The sequence below is a fragment of the Suricata suricatta genome, chromosome 7 (assembly GCF_006229205.1).
Source record: "Suricata suricatta isolate VVHF042 chromosome 7, meerkat_22Aug2017_6uvM2_HiC, whole genome shotgun sequence".
Classification (NCBI taxonomy): domain Eukaryota; kingdom Metazoa; phylum Chordata; class Mammalia; order Carnivora; family Herpestidae; genus Suricata; species Suricata suricatta.
In genome coordinates, this window is record NC_043706.1 from 69,261,537 (window position 1) to 69,276,181 (window position 14,645).

General features: G+C 38.9%; 1 protein-coding gene across 3 annotated transcripts in view; it reads left to right on the top strand.

Moving 5' to 3' along the window:
• BCKDHB (branched chain keto acid dehydrogenase E1 subunit beta) overlaps window positions 1-14,645 on the top strand; it is a 215,422-nt gene that overhangs the window by 183,055 nt on the left and 17,722 nt on the right. The window lies entirely within an intron of this gene.

Consider the following 14,645-nt stretch of genomic DNA (forward strand, 5'->3'; position numbering starts at 1 on the left):
TTTCGAGCCCCAGTTGGGTCTTGGTGATGACAGCTCAGATCCTGGAGCCTTCATGGGATTCTGTGTCTCCCTCTCTCTCTGCCCCTCCCCTGCTCATACTCTCTCTCTGTCTGTCTCTCAAAAATAAACATTCAAATAATTTAAAAAAGAATGCATCTACCTACTGTTTTTGTCTCACACTTTCTATAGCCTCTTCAGTTTTATTAAAATTTTATTCTCTGAAATATTTACCTGTTGTATAACAGTGAATTTTAGTTCTTCTAGAGAGGAAGTTGTTTTATCAGGTATCTTAGCCTATTATTTATTTCATCTATAAAATGTAGCTCATAATATTTCACTGGGATGATGTGAAAAGCGAGTTCTTTAAATATCTATGTAACACCTACTGCAATATCAGACATGTAGTAGGCACAGAATAAATGACCATTTCTTTCTCTTTCTTTGTTTGCAACATTGAGTTGGGGCACAAACTGGTCTGTAGGAGATAATAGAAGGAAAAATGCTTTATCCATTGGAGCCTTTTAAAAAGCACAAATATCTGTCAGGGATATCATCCCATCAGGCAAGTTGTTGGACTAGAGTGACTTCTCAGGTTTCATTCAGATTCTGTGATTTCAAGATTCTGAAGCAGTGAAAACAACTGGTAGGCTTTGTTAGGTAGTACAGTGTCAAATTTAGGATAATTTAGTCTGACAGTTAAATCCTAAAACAGATGTTAAAACATTGACAAACCTCAATGAGCTATTTTTTAATTGACCGTCCAATCATCTTAAGAACTAAAGTTATACTTGATTATCTCAGATTTTCCTTGAATCATAATGATTTAATTTGTAAATGAAAAGTAATTCTAGTTCTGTATCATTATACAAGATAATATTCAGCGAAACTCAAACTCACTCGAGTTATTTTTTATTTCATTTTGCATCCGTGTTTTTTTCCCCCATATTATATGGTCATTACTCTAATTCTTTACAAGGGTAAAAATATGTTTCTTTCCATCACAATTTCCCAGAAACTACCAGGTTCATATTATATGATTATGTGATGGATAACAACATAAGCAAATGTGTTTATGCTGTCCATTCTTCATTCACTTTATCCTCACTCTTAATTAATGGAGAGAATTATTAAGTCAAGATACTTCCCACAAGGAGTTCTTAAAATAAAATGCCTCATACCACTAACATTTGTCTTGTGATTTTTGCTTTCTTTGCCTAGAAGTACTGGCAGAAATGAGAGGAAAGAGATCTTGCTTGTTTTGATCTCTCAGTGGTAACAAGCTATTGTTTCCCTGCGTCCTGGGCATGGGTTTTGTTCCAGAAAGCTCTGTGGACTGGCTCCTCGTCTCATGCACAGACTGCTCTGACCTTGGATTGCCGTGGAGGGCAGAGACCATTTAGGAGCAGTGAACAGTGTGGCTCTTATTCTGTTTGTTTTTAGACATTCTGAGCTGGCTCAGATCAGCCTTCCCAGAAGAGAATCTTGGGGTGGGATTTAGAGTCAGGGCAGCGTTTCTCCAAGGATGAAAAAGATTCATGCTCGCAGCCTTTTATATTAGGTACTCTCTCTGGGCTTGGTCTGGTTCTCTACAGTTTTCCTTCCAATTCCTCTCAGGCCTCGTGGAGCTGTCAGGGTCAGATGTGGCCTTCCTCTCTGCCTGGGCTTCTGACACAAGCTTGGGGCCTCTGCAGTGATTCCCTCGAGGGGCAGACTTGACTGAGAATTTGAAGACCCCTGTATTAGTTTTCTGTTGCTGCCACAACAAATTACCACGAATGTAGTGGCTTAAAACAACATAGATTTATTATTTTACAGTTCTGTACATCTGGATTCAACACATGTCTCACTGGGCTGAAGTCAGGACGTTGGCAGGGCCGTGTTCCTTTCTGGAGGGTCCTCTGGGGGACTGTCCTCGCCATTTCCGGCATCTAGAGGCTGGTTACGTCCCTTGGTTCGTGGCTCCATCTTCCCCCATCTTCCCAGCAGCAGTGTTGTGTCTTTCTGTCTTAGTCTGTCAACAGTCTTAGTGCCCTCTCTCTGACCACAGTCGGGAAAGTTCTTCAAATTTAAGGATTCATGTAATTAGATTGGCCCTGCCTGAATAATCCAGGTGTAGTTTCATGTCCACATCCTTGATCGTAATCATTTCTGTAAAATGCTTTTGGCTGTGTAAGGTAATATTTCCAGCAGTGTCTGGGGATTAGGACAGGGCAATGACCCTTCCTATCACAATCTGCTTCCCTTTTCGTCATTGGGTCACACTAGTCTGGGGACCTGCGGGACACCACTATGTCTCTTCTTCCTCATAGTGGGCCCAGGATACAGTTATTTTAAAAGCACAAAACCCAGTGCATAGATCAAGGCTTCTTGGTCCATTACCTTCTGTTTAACAGACTGGAATTCTGGCTGTCTCTCCTTCTAATTCCCGCCAGCAGCTCTAGGTCTTGCTTTGACATGTTTTCTCCTTTGAGTCCTCAATATGCCAGTTTTCTGTCCTCCCTGTGACTTTCCTCAACTGCTTGCATCAGGACATACACTATGCTCCCCCAGAGATGGCAGTAAAATCCCAACAATGCTGGGTGTTTGGGTAATAATTCAAAACCCTATTACCTCCTACCTCTTCCCACTGAAGCTTTTTTTCTATCAAGAGCAGATTGAGGCTTCTAAAACCAGATGAGAAATTTAACCAGTCACTCAAATGGGCAAATATAAGGATAATTAGATAAAAAGATTAGGACCCTTTCCCTCAGGAAGCTAACAGTCTATTAGACAGACATACAGGGTGATCATTGAGTGGAGATGTGTGTACATTTATGTATGTACACATGTATGTGTTATAATGGGAGCTCAGGAAAGAAAAGCCCTCCAGTCTCTCTGGGGGATTCGGACACAGTTGTCTAGAGGCACCTAGCGTTGGGCAGATGATACTATGGCCAGGCTAACCAGGGAACTCTTCTGCTTTTACCCTATCTTTATGAAAAGAGTTATGCTTGTGGAATTTTTGATGTGGAAAAGAATTCTGTGTCACAACTTGCACTTTTTTCTTTCTCATCCCTTACTTTTTTTCTAAATTTATTTTCTTTTTCTTTTTATTTTTTTAAAGTAGTTTATTGCCAAATTGGTTTCCATACAACACCCAGTGCTCTTCCCCATCAAGTGCCCTCCTCCATCACCACCACCCCTTCCCCCCCTCCCCCTTCAGCCCTCAGTTCGTTTTCAGTATTCAGTAGTCTCTCAAGTTTTGCATCCCTCTCTCTCCCCAACTCTCTTTCCCTCTTCCCCTCCCCCTGGTCCTCCATTAGGTTTCTCCTGTTCTCCTGTTAGACCTATGAGTGCAACCATATGGTATCTGTCCTTCTCTGCCTGACTTATTTCGCTTAGCATGACACCCTCAAGGTCCATCCACTTTGCTACAAATGGTCAGATTTCATTCTTTCTCATTGCCATGTAGTACTCCATTGTGTATATATACCACATCTTCTTGATCCACTCATCAGGTGATGGACATTTAGGCCTTTCCATGTTTTGGCTATTGTTGACAGTGCTGCTATGAACATTGGGGTACATGTGCTCCTATGCATCAGCATTTCTGTATCCCTTGGGTAAATCCCTAGCAGTGCTATTGCTGGGTCATAGGGTAGTTCTATGGATCGTTTTTTGAGGAACCTCCACACTGTTTTCCAGAGCGGCTGCACCAGTTTACATCAGAGAAACAGTGTCACCATCCGGTCTGCCACAGGTGGGGACTGTCAGTGGTGGGTGAGGAGTGGCACGCATTTTCCATCCGTAAATGTCTGGGTGGGAAGGGACATAGAACAGTATAGATGCCTCATCTTCCTCTCATAACTTGGGACCTCTCCCCAATTCTGTTGAATCCCCTTTCCTGGAAAACCCTGTTTCTGTAGTCATATCCTTTGTCAGAGAGGATGACCTGAAAAGCACATCTGTGGAATGGTCTAGTAATGTTTTTTTTCTTTTTTTATCTTGATAAGTGTGGTCACCATCGGTCACCATATAATGTTATTAAAATATTATTGGCCATTTTCCCTATGCTGTACTTTGCATCTCTCTTATTTATTTTATAACTAGAAGTTTGTACCTCCTAATACCCATTAGCTATTTCATCCATACCCACACCCACCTCCCTTCTGGCAAACCAGTTTGTTCTCTGTGCTTAAGAGTCTGGCTTTTTGTTTGTTTGTTCATTTGTTTTGTTTTTTAGATTTCACATATACGTGAAATCACATGGTATTTGTCTTTCTCTGTATCTGACTTATTTCACTTAGCATAATATACTCTAGGTCCATCCATGTTGTCACAAATGGCAAGATCTCATTCTTTTTTTTATTGTTAAGTAATATTCAATTGTGTGTATATATGTATATATCTCTCCCACATCTTCTTTATCCATTCATCTGTTGATGGACTCTGGGTTGCTTCCATATCATGGTTATTGTAAATAACACTGCAATTAATATACAGATGCATATATTCCTTTTGAATTAGCATTTTTATTTTTGGGGGTGTAAAGTAAATACCACTAGTGGGACCAGTAAATACTGGATCATATGGTATTTCTACTTTTAACTTTTTGAGGAACTCCATACTGTTTTACAAATTGGCTGCACCAATTTGCATTCCCAAAAACAGTGCACGAAGCTTCCTTTTTCTATACATCCTTGCCAACACTTGTTGTTTCTTGTGTTTTTTATTTTAGCCATTCTGATAGGTGTGAGATGATATTTTATTGTGGTTTTGATTTGTATTTCCTGGATGATGAATGATGTTAAGCATCTTTTCATGTGTCTGTTGGCCATCTGTATGTCCTCTTTAGAGAAATGTCTGTTCATGTCTTCTGCCCACTTTTTAATCAGATTTTTTGCTTTTTTGTATAACGTTGTATGAGCTCTTTATATAGTTTGGATATTAACTCCTTTTCAGATATCTGCTCCCATTCAGTAGATTTCTTTTTTGTTTTGTTGATGGTTTCCTTCACTGTACAAAAGCTTTTTAGTTTTGCTTCTGTTTCCATTGCCTGAGGAGACATATCTATAAATATGTTGCTAAGGTTGATATCTAGGATTATGACCTATATTTTCTTGTGGGGGTTTTATGGTGTCAGGATTGACTGTTATGTCTTTAATCCATTTTGAAATTATTCTTATGTATGGTATAAGAAGGTATTCCAGCTTCACTCTTTTGCATGTAGCTGTCAGATTTTCCCTACACCATTTATTGAAAAGACCATTTTTTTCCCATTGTATATTCTTCCCTCATTTGTTGTAGGTTTATTCACCATATAAATATAGATTTATTTCTGGGCTCTCTATATCCTATTTCACTGATCTGTGTGTCTATCTTTGTGCCAGTACCATACTGTTTTGATTACTGTAGCTTTGTGGATTGCTTTGGCTATTTGAGGTCCTTTGTTGTTTCATATAAATTTTAGGATTATTTGTTCTAATTTTGTGAAAATTGCTATTGGTATTTTACTTTCTTTAATTTTTTTTAACGTTTATTTATTTTTGAGAGACAAAGTGCAAATGGGAGAGGGGCAGAGAGAGAGGGAGACACAGAATCTGAAACAGCCTCCAGGCCCTGAGCTGTCAGTACAGAGCCTTATGTGGGGCTGGAACCCATGAACATGCAATCATGACCTGAGCTGAAGTTGGATGTTCAACCAAGTGAGCCACCCAGGCAACCTGCTATTGGTATTTTAATGAGGATTGCACTGAATATGTAGATTGGTTTGAGTAGTATGGACAATTTAACAATATTAATTCTTCTAATCCATGAGCATAGTATATCTTTCCATATTCTTGCATTGTCTTACAGTTTTGTGTTGTGTTTCATCTAGTTTTCAGAGTGTAGGTATTTCATTTCCTTGGTTAAGTTTATTCCTAAGTATCTTATTCTTTTTTGTGCAGTTGTAAAAAGGAATTGTTTTCTTAATTTCTCTTTCTGCTGCTTCATTATTCGTTTATAGAAAATTGGGGGATTAATTATGTATGCTGCAACTTTACTGAATTCATTTATTCTAATACTGTTTTGGTGGAGTCTATAGAGTTTTCGATATTTAGTATCATGTCATCTGCAAATACTGAACAGTTATGCTTCCTTAACAATTCAGATGCCTTTTATTTCTTCTGTGATTGCTAAGACTAGAACTTCTAGTACTAGATTGTATGGTCATGGTAGTTTAACTCATATGGACAAAGATGAATTGCCATCCATGTGGTCTTGAAGATGATGTTGGATTCCTAATGTGGGAGCTTGATAAGAGTTGTATCCAATACTTAGCTCTTTTGAAACCTAAAAATGTTCATTTTTCATTAACATAATTGTAACTTACTGAATCCTCAGAAACTTTCAGAGAGCCAAAATTTGCCTAAATTTTTAAAAAGGGATGCTTAAATGAAGGATAATTCTTCATAAATCATCATCTTTAATGTATTTCAACTAATATGAAACAGGAAATTGTTTCATATTCTTGAGAGCTATAAAATATTCTGGAGTTATCAAAACATAAAATGTTCCTTTCCTGATTTTCTCTATGTATTTCCAGTTACATTTTGTAAAATTTAAACAGTTACATGTAAGATTTCCCATAGAAAAATGTGATCTGAAATCAAATGTGTTTCCTCATCTAATATGTATATTGTAGTATTTTGTTGAATATCAAATGTTAAATGAGCTCAGCAGATACTTACATGGAATCTACCACATGTGTTGGGCGGTAGAGAACTAGTGATGAGTAGAATATGGCTCTCACATTCAAGGAGCATTCACTTAAGACAAGAGATGCTCTAATTTGTATTATCACTATACAGAGCATATGATGTATATATTTTTTTAGCAGCTAAAAGGTGAGTACTATTTCAGAATACTGCCATCATTTCTCCTTTATTTACTATGAAGCTGTCAATTTCAAGTCCATGGAAGTCAGCTGATGGTGTGTGTGTTCTAAACAGAAATAAATTCATTAGGAACTGGGAGCTGCTTAGTCACCTTTAGTTAGAGGAGACTTTGCCATAGTGACTTGTGGTTGCATGGAAATGGAAAGCAGAACCACTGGGAAATATATTCACAATGTGAAGACTTTAAAGTTGCAGAAATAACATGAATCAAGAATAGTATAAAATTATAATTCGTCCATCATCACCAAAAACATTCATGGAAAACTCTAAGTGACTGGCTCTGGACTTTACATTTTAGGTTAAACTTGCTTTTGCCTTCTGTTTTTGCCATCCTGTAATTGCCCAACACGTTCTCCATCAATTTGCCTAATGATTTTTTTTTTAACATAGGCTGGTGTGTCTGGGGATTTAAAAATTTTTTTTAACTCATTTTGCTGGATTCATAACAGGGTATAAAAGAGCATATCAGTTAAGAACTCAGGCTCTGGAAATGGACAGAGGTGCTTTTAAATACTGTTTCTGGCACATGCAAGCAGGACCTGTCTCTGTGACTCAGTTTCCTCATCCCTGAAATGAGGATAATGAAGCTTCTTTCCTCTCATAGGGTTCATTAGGATTAATGATATAGTGCAAGTCACACTGAATACTGGCACCCTGGCTTCTGCCCAGTGGGTGGCAGCTCTTGTTTGTGGTAGTATTACTAGCATTATTTCAGTCCCAGAAAGATACCTTCTTAATTTGTTTTCTGCTTTTGAAGTATTATCTCTTACAGTACTGTCTTACTTGTGAACACAAAACACAAATAGGCCTTTTTTTAATGATCATTTTTTTTTTGTCTCTGAAAACAGACAGGAAAGAAAGAAATTCTGCTATCTCAGATTTGCTGTAACACACATATCACCTCCCAACACAAAGAAATGTTAAGGCACTATAGCACCCCAAAGGAGTTTTACTGAATTAGTTTAATGAGTGGCTTTATACACTATAGAGACCCATTTCCAATTGTTCTGTAGTAGAGAGGAACTTGATGACCATTTTGTGTGCAGTGATTTCTCCTCTTTCCCCTTTACTATTTCTCAAGCAGTATTGTTCCCCTTAATACCCTGGCATGTTAGCTATCATAAGTTACGTATTCCTAGAGCTCTTTTCTACACATTGATTTTGTTCTCTTTTTCCAACTTTAAGGGATGTTTGGTGAAAAAACAATTCTTTCTCCTCTTTGCTAACTATTTTCTACCAGTCCAGCTTACAGGAGAAGCAGCTGAGAAAAATTCATTGACTCCAGTGATTCAGAGGTCATTTGTAGCAGCCACACAGTGGTTCTGTGATTCTCAATCCTCCTTGTGCGGTGGAGTCTCCAAAGGTTTTTAAAACTCCTGGTGACCTGACCATACCTCAGACAATGAAATCAGAGCCTTTCGGGTTTGGGACTGAGGCATCAGTTTTGAAGTTCCTCAAATGATCTTTTTAAATGTTTTTATTTATTTTTGAGAGAGAGGGAGGCACAGAATCCAGAGTAGGCTCCAGGCTCTGAGCTGTCAGTGCAGAGCCTGACACGGGGCTTGAACTTGCAAACTGTGAGATTGTGACCTGAACCGAAGTCAGACGCTTAACTGACTGAGCCACCCAAGCCCCCCATTTCCTCAAATGAGTTTAAGATGCCGTCAGGTGTGAGCCCTGGAGTGTTATGTAAGACACAGATTGGAATAATTGCAGGAATGAGTGGCAGGGGAAGAAACCAAGACAGGAAATGTGGACATCATTTTGTTAGGTTTTCATGGTTAAAGGAAGAAGAGAGATGGGAATGTACCTCAAGGAACTATAGCTGGCACATATCAGTAACAACTTAGCGGCATACATGTGTTAGCATACACAGCAGGGAGGCGCAGCCAGTCCCTGAGGGTGGTGAATGGACAGTTTAGGGGTCAGAGATGAACCTGCACTTCGTAAGTCCTCTGGGTAATTTTGATACACCTGTCCTTTCCCCAGTACCCTCCCTGCTGTCTCCATCCTTCTCTCTTTATCCTCCAGCCCCTACCTGTGGTCACCTTGTCCTTTTCCTTCTTAAATCTGGTGGTAGGCGGCTGGGTATCAAATGAATGATCTCAGAGCTGAGTTCTTTCATGGTGGCTATCTGGGTTTACAGTTCCAAGCAAGTGTTCTGGATTCACCTTCATTAGACCATAAAAGTCATATTTTCTTGAGTGCCTGGATGGCTCAGTTATCTGAGCATCCAGTTCTTGATTTCAGTTCAGGTCGTGATCCCAGGGTTGTGGGATCGAGTGCTGCATCAGGCTCCGTGCTGAGCATAGAGCCTACTTGGGATTTTCTCTTACTCCCACTTTCCCTCTTATTGCTCCTCCCCACCTTTCTGTCTCTTTCAAAATAAGAATTAAAAAATAAAAATAGGGACACCTGGGTGGCTAAGTTGCTTAAACATCCAAATCTTGGTTTTGGCTCAAGTCATGATCTCACGATTCATGAGTTTGACCCCCGTGTTGGGTTCTGCCCTGACAGTGTGGAGTTTGCTCTCTCTCCTCTCTCTGCCCCTCCTGCTTTCTCTCTCTCTCTTTCGGTTTCTGTCTCTCTCTCTTTCGCTACCAAAATAAATAAATAAACTTTAACAAAGTAAAAAATAAAAAAATAAATTAAAATTAAAAAAAATTTGTGTCATATTTCCTGAACCAGAAACTAAAGTCAGGAGAATGGAATACACCAATTTGCTCAATCGGCGGCAGCCCATCCTTGAACTGTGGGAAGTGTCAGCTTACCCCCAAATACAAGGGGATGTCATTGTATTTCTGGAGATTATCAGGCAAATAGATTGCTATCCTTTTTATGGGTGCTATTTTATAGAAAAATGTGGTTCCTGGGTATATCATTTTAAGATTCTGTAAACTCTGCTTAGAAAATGTAACAAATACTAATGAGAGCTTTTTAAAATATATATTTATTTATTTAATTTTTTTTGTTTATTTTTCAGAGAGAGACACACAGCATGAGTGGGGAGGGGCAGATAGAGAAGGAGACAGAATCTGAAGCAGGCTCCAGGCTCTGAGCTGTCAGCACAGAGTCTGATGTGGGGCTCGAACCCATTAACCATGAGATCATGACCTGAGCCCAAGTCGGACGCTCAACTGACTGAGCCACCTAGGTGCCCCAAAAATATATTGTTCAATTAATTTATTTATTTTGAAAGAGAGAGCGGGGGTGAGGATGAGAGAGAGGGAGAGAATCCCAAGCTCAGACTCAGGAACTGTGAGATCATGACCTGAGCCAGAAAATCAGGAGTCGAACGCTCAACCAACTGAGCCACCCAGACACCCCACAATGAGAGCTTGGTAAAGGACTGTCAAAGCCTCCTACGAAATGGTGTTAACAGTTGAAATAAAAGAAGGTTGTTAGAGGTCTGAAGACTATTTAAGATAAAGCTCATAACCATCAGTCTTAGAACTGTTTTGTGTGTGGTTGTAATTGACAAATGTTAGGTTAATCTATTTAATGGTGACAATAATGTTCTTAAGAAATGTTTAATATTCCAAAGCAGTTTCTCAACAAGAGAATAAATAGAAAATCACTTGCTAGTTTCTGGAAATTTAAATTGTCCAACTTAATCACCTCTCCTCAATTTAGGATTAAAGTTTGGGACTAATAATACTTGAGAGAAAAAGTAACTTCACTCCAATCATGAGAGAATCATCAGACAAATCCTGATTGAGGGGCATACTGTAGTATGCCTGAAAACTGTCAAGGCCATCAAACACATGGAAGATCTGAGACATTGTCCCAGCCAAGGAGATGCTAATGAAACAAGAAGACAAAATAGAATGTATGACTCTGGAATGGAGAAAGGACATCAGCAGGAAACTGAGCAAATAGGAATAAAGAGTAGACTTTAATTAATAATAATGTATCAACATAGGTATGTTAATTGTAACAAATATACCTTCACTAATGTGAGATATTAGTAATAGAAACTGAGCATGCGGTATATGAGAACTCTGTACTACTATCTTCACAATTTTTCTGTAAGTGTAAAGCTATTTTAAATTTATTTTTCAATTTTGGGGAACACATTTTGCAGAAAAGATTTTCTATCACAAGGGAATGGCAGCAGAGCCTCAAGCTCCTGCTTGACTAAGGCCAGAAGTCTATGTTCTTTGGGGCCCTCTATGTTGTCACTGAGGCTGGAGTAGTCATCAGATTTGGCATTTGGACTTCTGAGTCTATGACCTTCTTTCTGATGGTCTGACTGTCTGACTCTCTGTTTCACTATAAAGTAGTGTAGGTTAAGAAACCAGGAAACTAACATCCACTGTGTGCCAAGCACGTACTGGACTTCACTAAAATTAACACATCAGATTTTTAGAAGCTTGTGGAACAGACCTACTATTTCCACAAGTGAGAAAAACTGAGATTCAGAAGACTAATTTACCGAGAGTCGGATGCTTCCTGACAGACTCCACCTAAGAGCCTGGCTCTTCCTTCAGTTCTAGGCCTTTCTACCTCCTTACATCGGTGCCTTCTTTGTTTTGTTTTTGTTTTTAATTAACTTATTTATTTTGAGAGAGAGCAAGTATGAGCAAGCAAAGGGAGAGGGATAGAGAGTCCTAAGCAGCTCCACACTGTTAACGCAGAGCCAGAGGCAGGGAATTGACATTGGTACAATGCTGTTAACTAGACCACAAAACTTTTCACCATTTATTCAACCTATATTTGTGTGTGCGTGCACACGGTTCTGTGCAGTTATATCTCCTGAACAGATTTGAATAGACACTCCCACAATCAAGATACAGAATTGTTCCATCACGATACCTTTTTATATTTGCCCCTCTCCCATCTCCCGTCCACTGGCAACCACTAGTCTTTGCTCCATCTCTATAGTTTTGTCATTTCAAGAATGTTTATATGAATGGAATTTTTTGAAATTTGACATTGTTCACTAAGCGTGATGCCTTTGAACTCCATCCTGGTTGTTGGGTATATAAATAGTGTTCCTCTTTATTACTGATTGTTAATTTTTATGGTATGTGTGAATGTGCCACAGTTTTTTTAACCATTTCCCCATTGAAAGACAGTTGGATTGTTCAGTTTTTGCTATTATGAAGAGGTTGTTGTGAAATTTGTGTTTTTGTGTAGATATCTTTTCACTTCTGTGAGATAAATGCCCAAGAGTGCAATTGCCGGGTATGAGTGGATGGTTAGTTTCATGAGCATTTGCCACACTGTTTCCCAGGTGTCTGAACCATTTTATGTTCCCCCCACCCATGTATGGGAGATCTCCACGTTCTCACCAGCATTTGGTGTTGTCACTATCTTTATTTTTGGTGCAATAGGAATGTAGTGCTATCTCATTGTGGTTTTAATTTTCATCTCCCCAGTAGCTAATGTGTTGAACATGTTTCCATGTACTTATTTGACACCTATCTCCTCTTTAAAGAAATGCCTGTTTCTGTGTTTTGCCCACTTTCTAATTGGGTCATTTCTTTGTTTACTGATGAGTTAGGAGTGTTGTGTGCATATCCTGTGACATAAGACCTCTGCTAGATAAGTGATTTGCAGGTATTTTCTCCCAGTCTTTCCTGTGCCTACATTTGCTAAATCTAACATTTTACCACGTCCCAGAGGTTTGGATTTTCCCTTGAGGAATGCTCCTAACTTTTAATCTCAGGAATTTATGCTTTTGCGTTTCATCATCAAAGAAGTTATTGTCAAACTTCTGGGGTCTTACTACAAATGAGAGAGAGTTTTCCTCACCCTCTCTGCCCACCTTATTCACGAGATTCTGACACTTCTCTTTGGTGATGTCTTTCCCACCCATTTGGTTAATGAGATCTTTTTCGCTGATATGGCCAACTCTCAAGTACTTTTGGTCTCCCTACTACGGAGTTATCTCCTTTCAGTATTTATTCTTTTTTTTTTTAAGTGTTTTATTTTATTTATTCATTTTGTGAAAGAGAGAGAGAAAGAGAGCAAGCACATGAGCATGTGTGAGCAGGGGAGGGGCAGAGAGAGAGGGAAAGAGAAAATCCCAAACAGGCAGGTTCTGTGCTGCCAGCGCAGAGCCCGACCTGGGACTTGATCCCATGAACCATTCCATGAACCGTGAGATCATGGGGTTTCTTTTGTTTTCTTCTTTTTGTTTGTTTGTTTTGGCTTGGTGGCCATCTATATTTTATTATTATTTTTTTACCATTTGAGTGTCAAAATGGTCATCTGACAACCTGGAGTCTAAGCTTTGTCAAGAAATCAGGCATGAAATTCCTTTTGTTCAGAATCTGTTGGCTTCTGTTTTCAGTATTGAAGGGCAAATGCCTCTCAAGCCTTGCCTTTCTCCCTGTCTGAAAGATGTGCAGATAAGTGAAAACTGGAGTTTTCCAAGTAAACCTCTACCGAGTGAGTGCCTGCTGTGTGCCAGACATTGTCTGCTAGAATGACTAGGGATTCAGGAAGGGCATTTACTCTTTCAGTGACTGGAGTTCGATTTCCCTTATCATGCTGATCAATGTACCCTGGCAGGCTGTGTGAATGATTAAGAAAAGATAGAGCCACTCTGTCTTGTCACTTACCTAGTTGATAAGAGATTCAGGACAAGGACCTAAGTCTTCTACTTTCTAGTACAGTAATTAGTCCAAGAACCAAAGAAGTTGAGATGTTTTGTCATTCTTTTTCAAAAAACAAAAAAGATAGCTAATTGGAATTAAACTTTCTAAGAGATTTCAATAAATCCAAATAATAGAATTTTCAAAAAGTCAGAATCCTTATAAATCATAATTAAAATAAATGCTAAGCAAAAACGAATAAATCCTCAGCATTGTATAACTGAGTGCTTGGGAAACTTTCTAATTATATTTTGCCTTCATTTTTATATTACCTCACAATCACCCCAGGTTGCTAGGTAGCAACATTATTATGGGCCTACCTCAGAATTTGCTATATTGTAAGCAGCTCTGATGACAGAAAACCCAGCGGGAATGGGTATCTGGGTGGCTCAGTTGGTTAAGTTTCTGACTCTTGATTTCAGCTCAGGTCATAATGTCATGGTTCATGAGATCGAGCTTAGGGCCGGGCTCTGTGCTGACCGCTGGGGCCTGCTTGGGATTCTCTCTCCCTGCCCCTCTCCTCCTTGAGCATGCATGTGCTCTCTTTCTCTCTCTTTCGCTTTCTCTCTCTCTTTCTCTCTCTCAAAATAAATAACCATTTAAAAAACAAAACAAAACCCAGCAAGCACGTGAATAAGAGGCAAGGTTTTTTTCTACTGACCCTAGATGGAGCATATGAAAATCTGTTTATATCTGCAATGGATTCCTAATCCTTGCCAAAGGAACAGTAAATAACAATTAGAAAAATATAATCTTCATGCACATTGCTAGGTTTTTCCATTTTGAGCCTTTTTCTTTAGAATACATAACCATAAAAAAAAAAGCCACTGAGAGCGATGCGGAGATAAGAAATACGGAGAGGAAGTCAGTAGCGTGAGTAAATGGGAAATTGATATTATCCTTAAGGAACTAGATATCGTAGTAAATCTACTGAATTACTAGAGGAGAAAAGGTATTTGAATATTTGCCAGGAAGGGATTCCAGTTAGCCACAAAGTTTCGTAGAGTACTTCCAATTCTAAAGTCCTATTTTTATTTTCCTCAGAAGTAGGCATTTCAGTGTTGATCCTCAGGAAGTTTTCCACTGAAAAAAGTGATTATTTCCCCAAAATTTATTTGGAGAATAA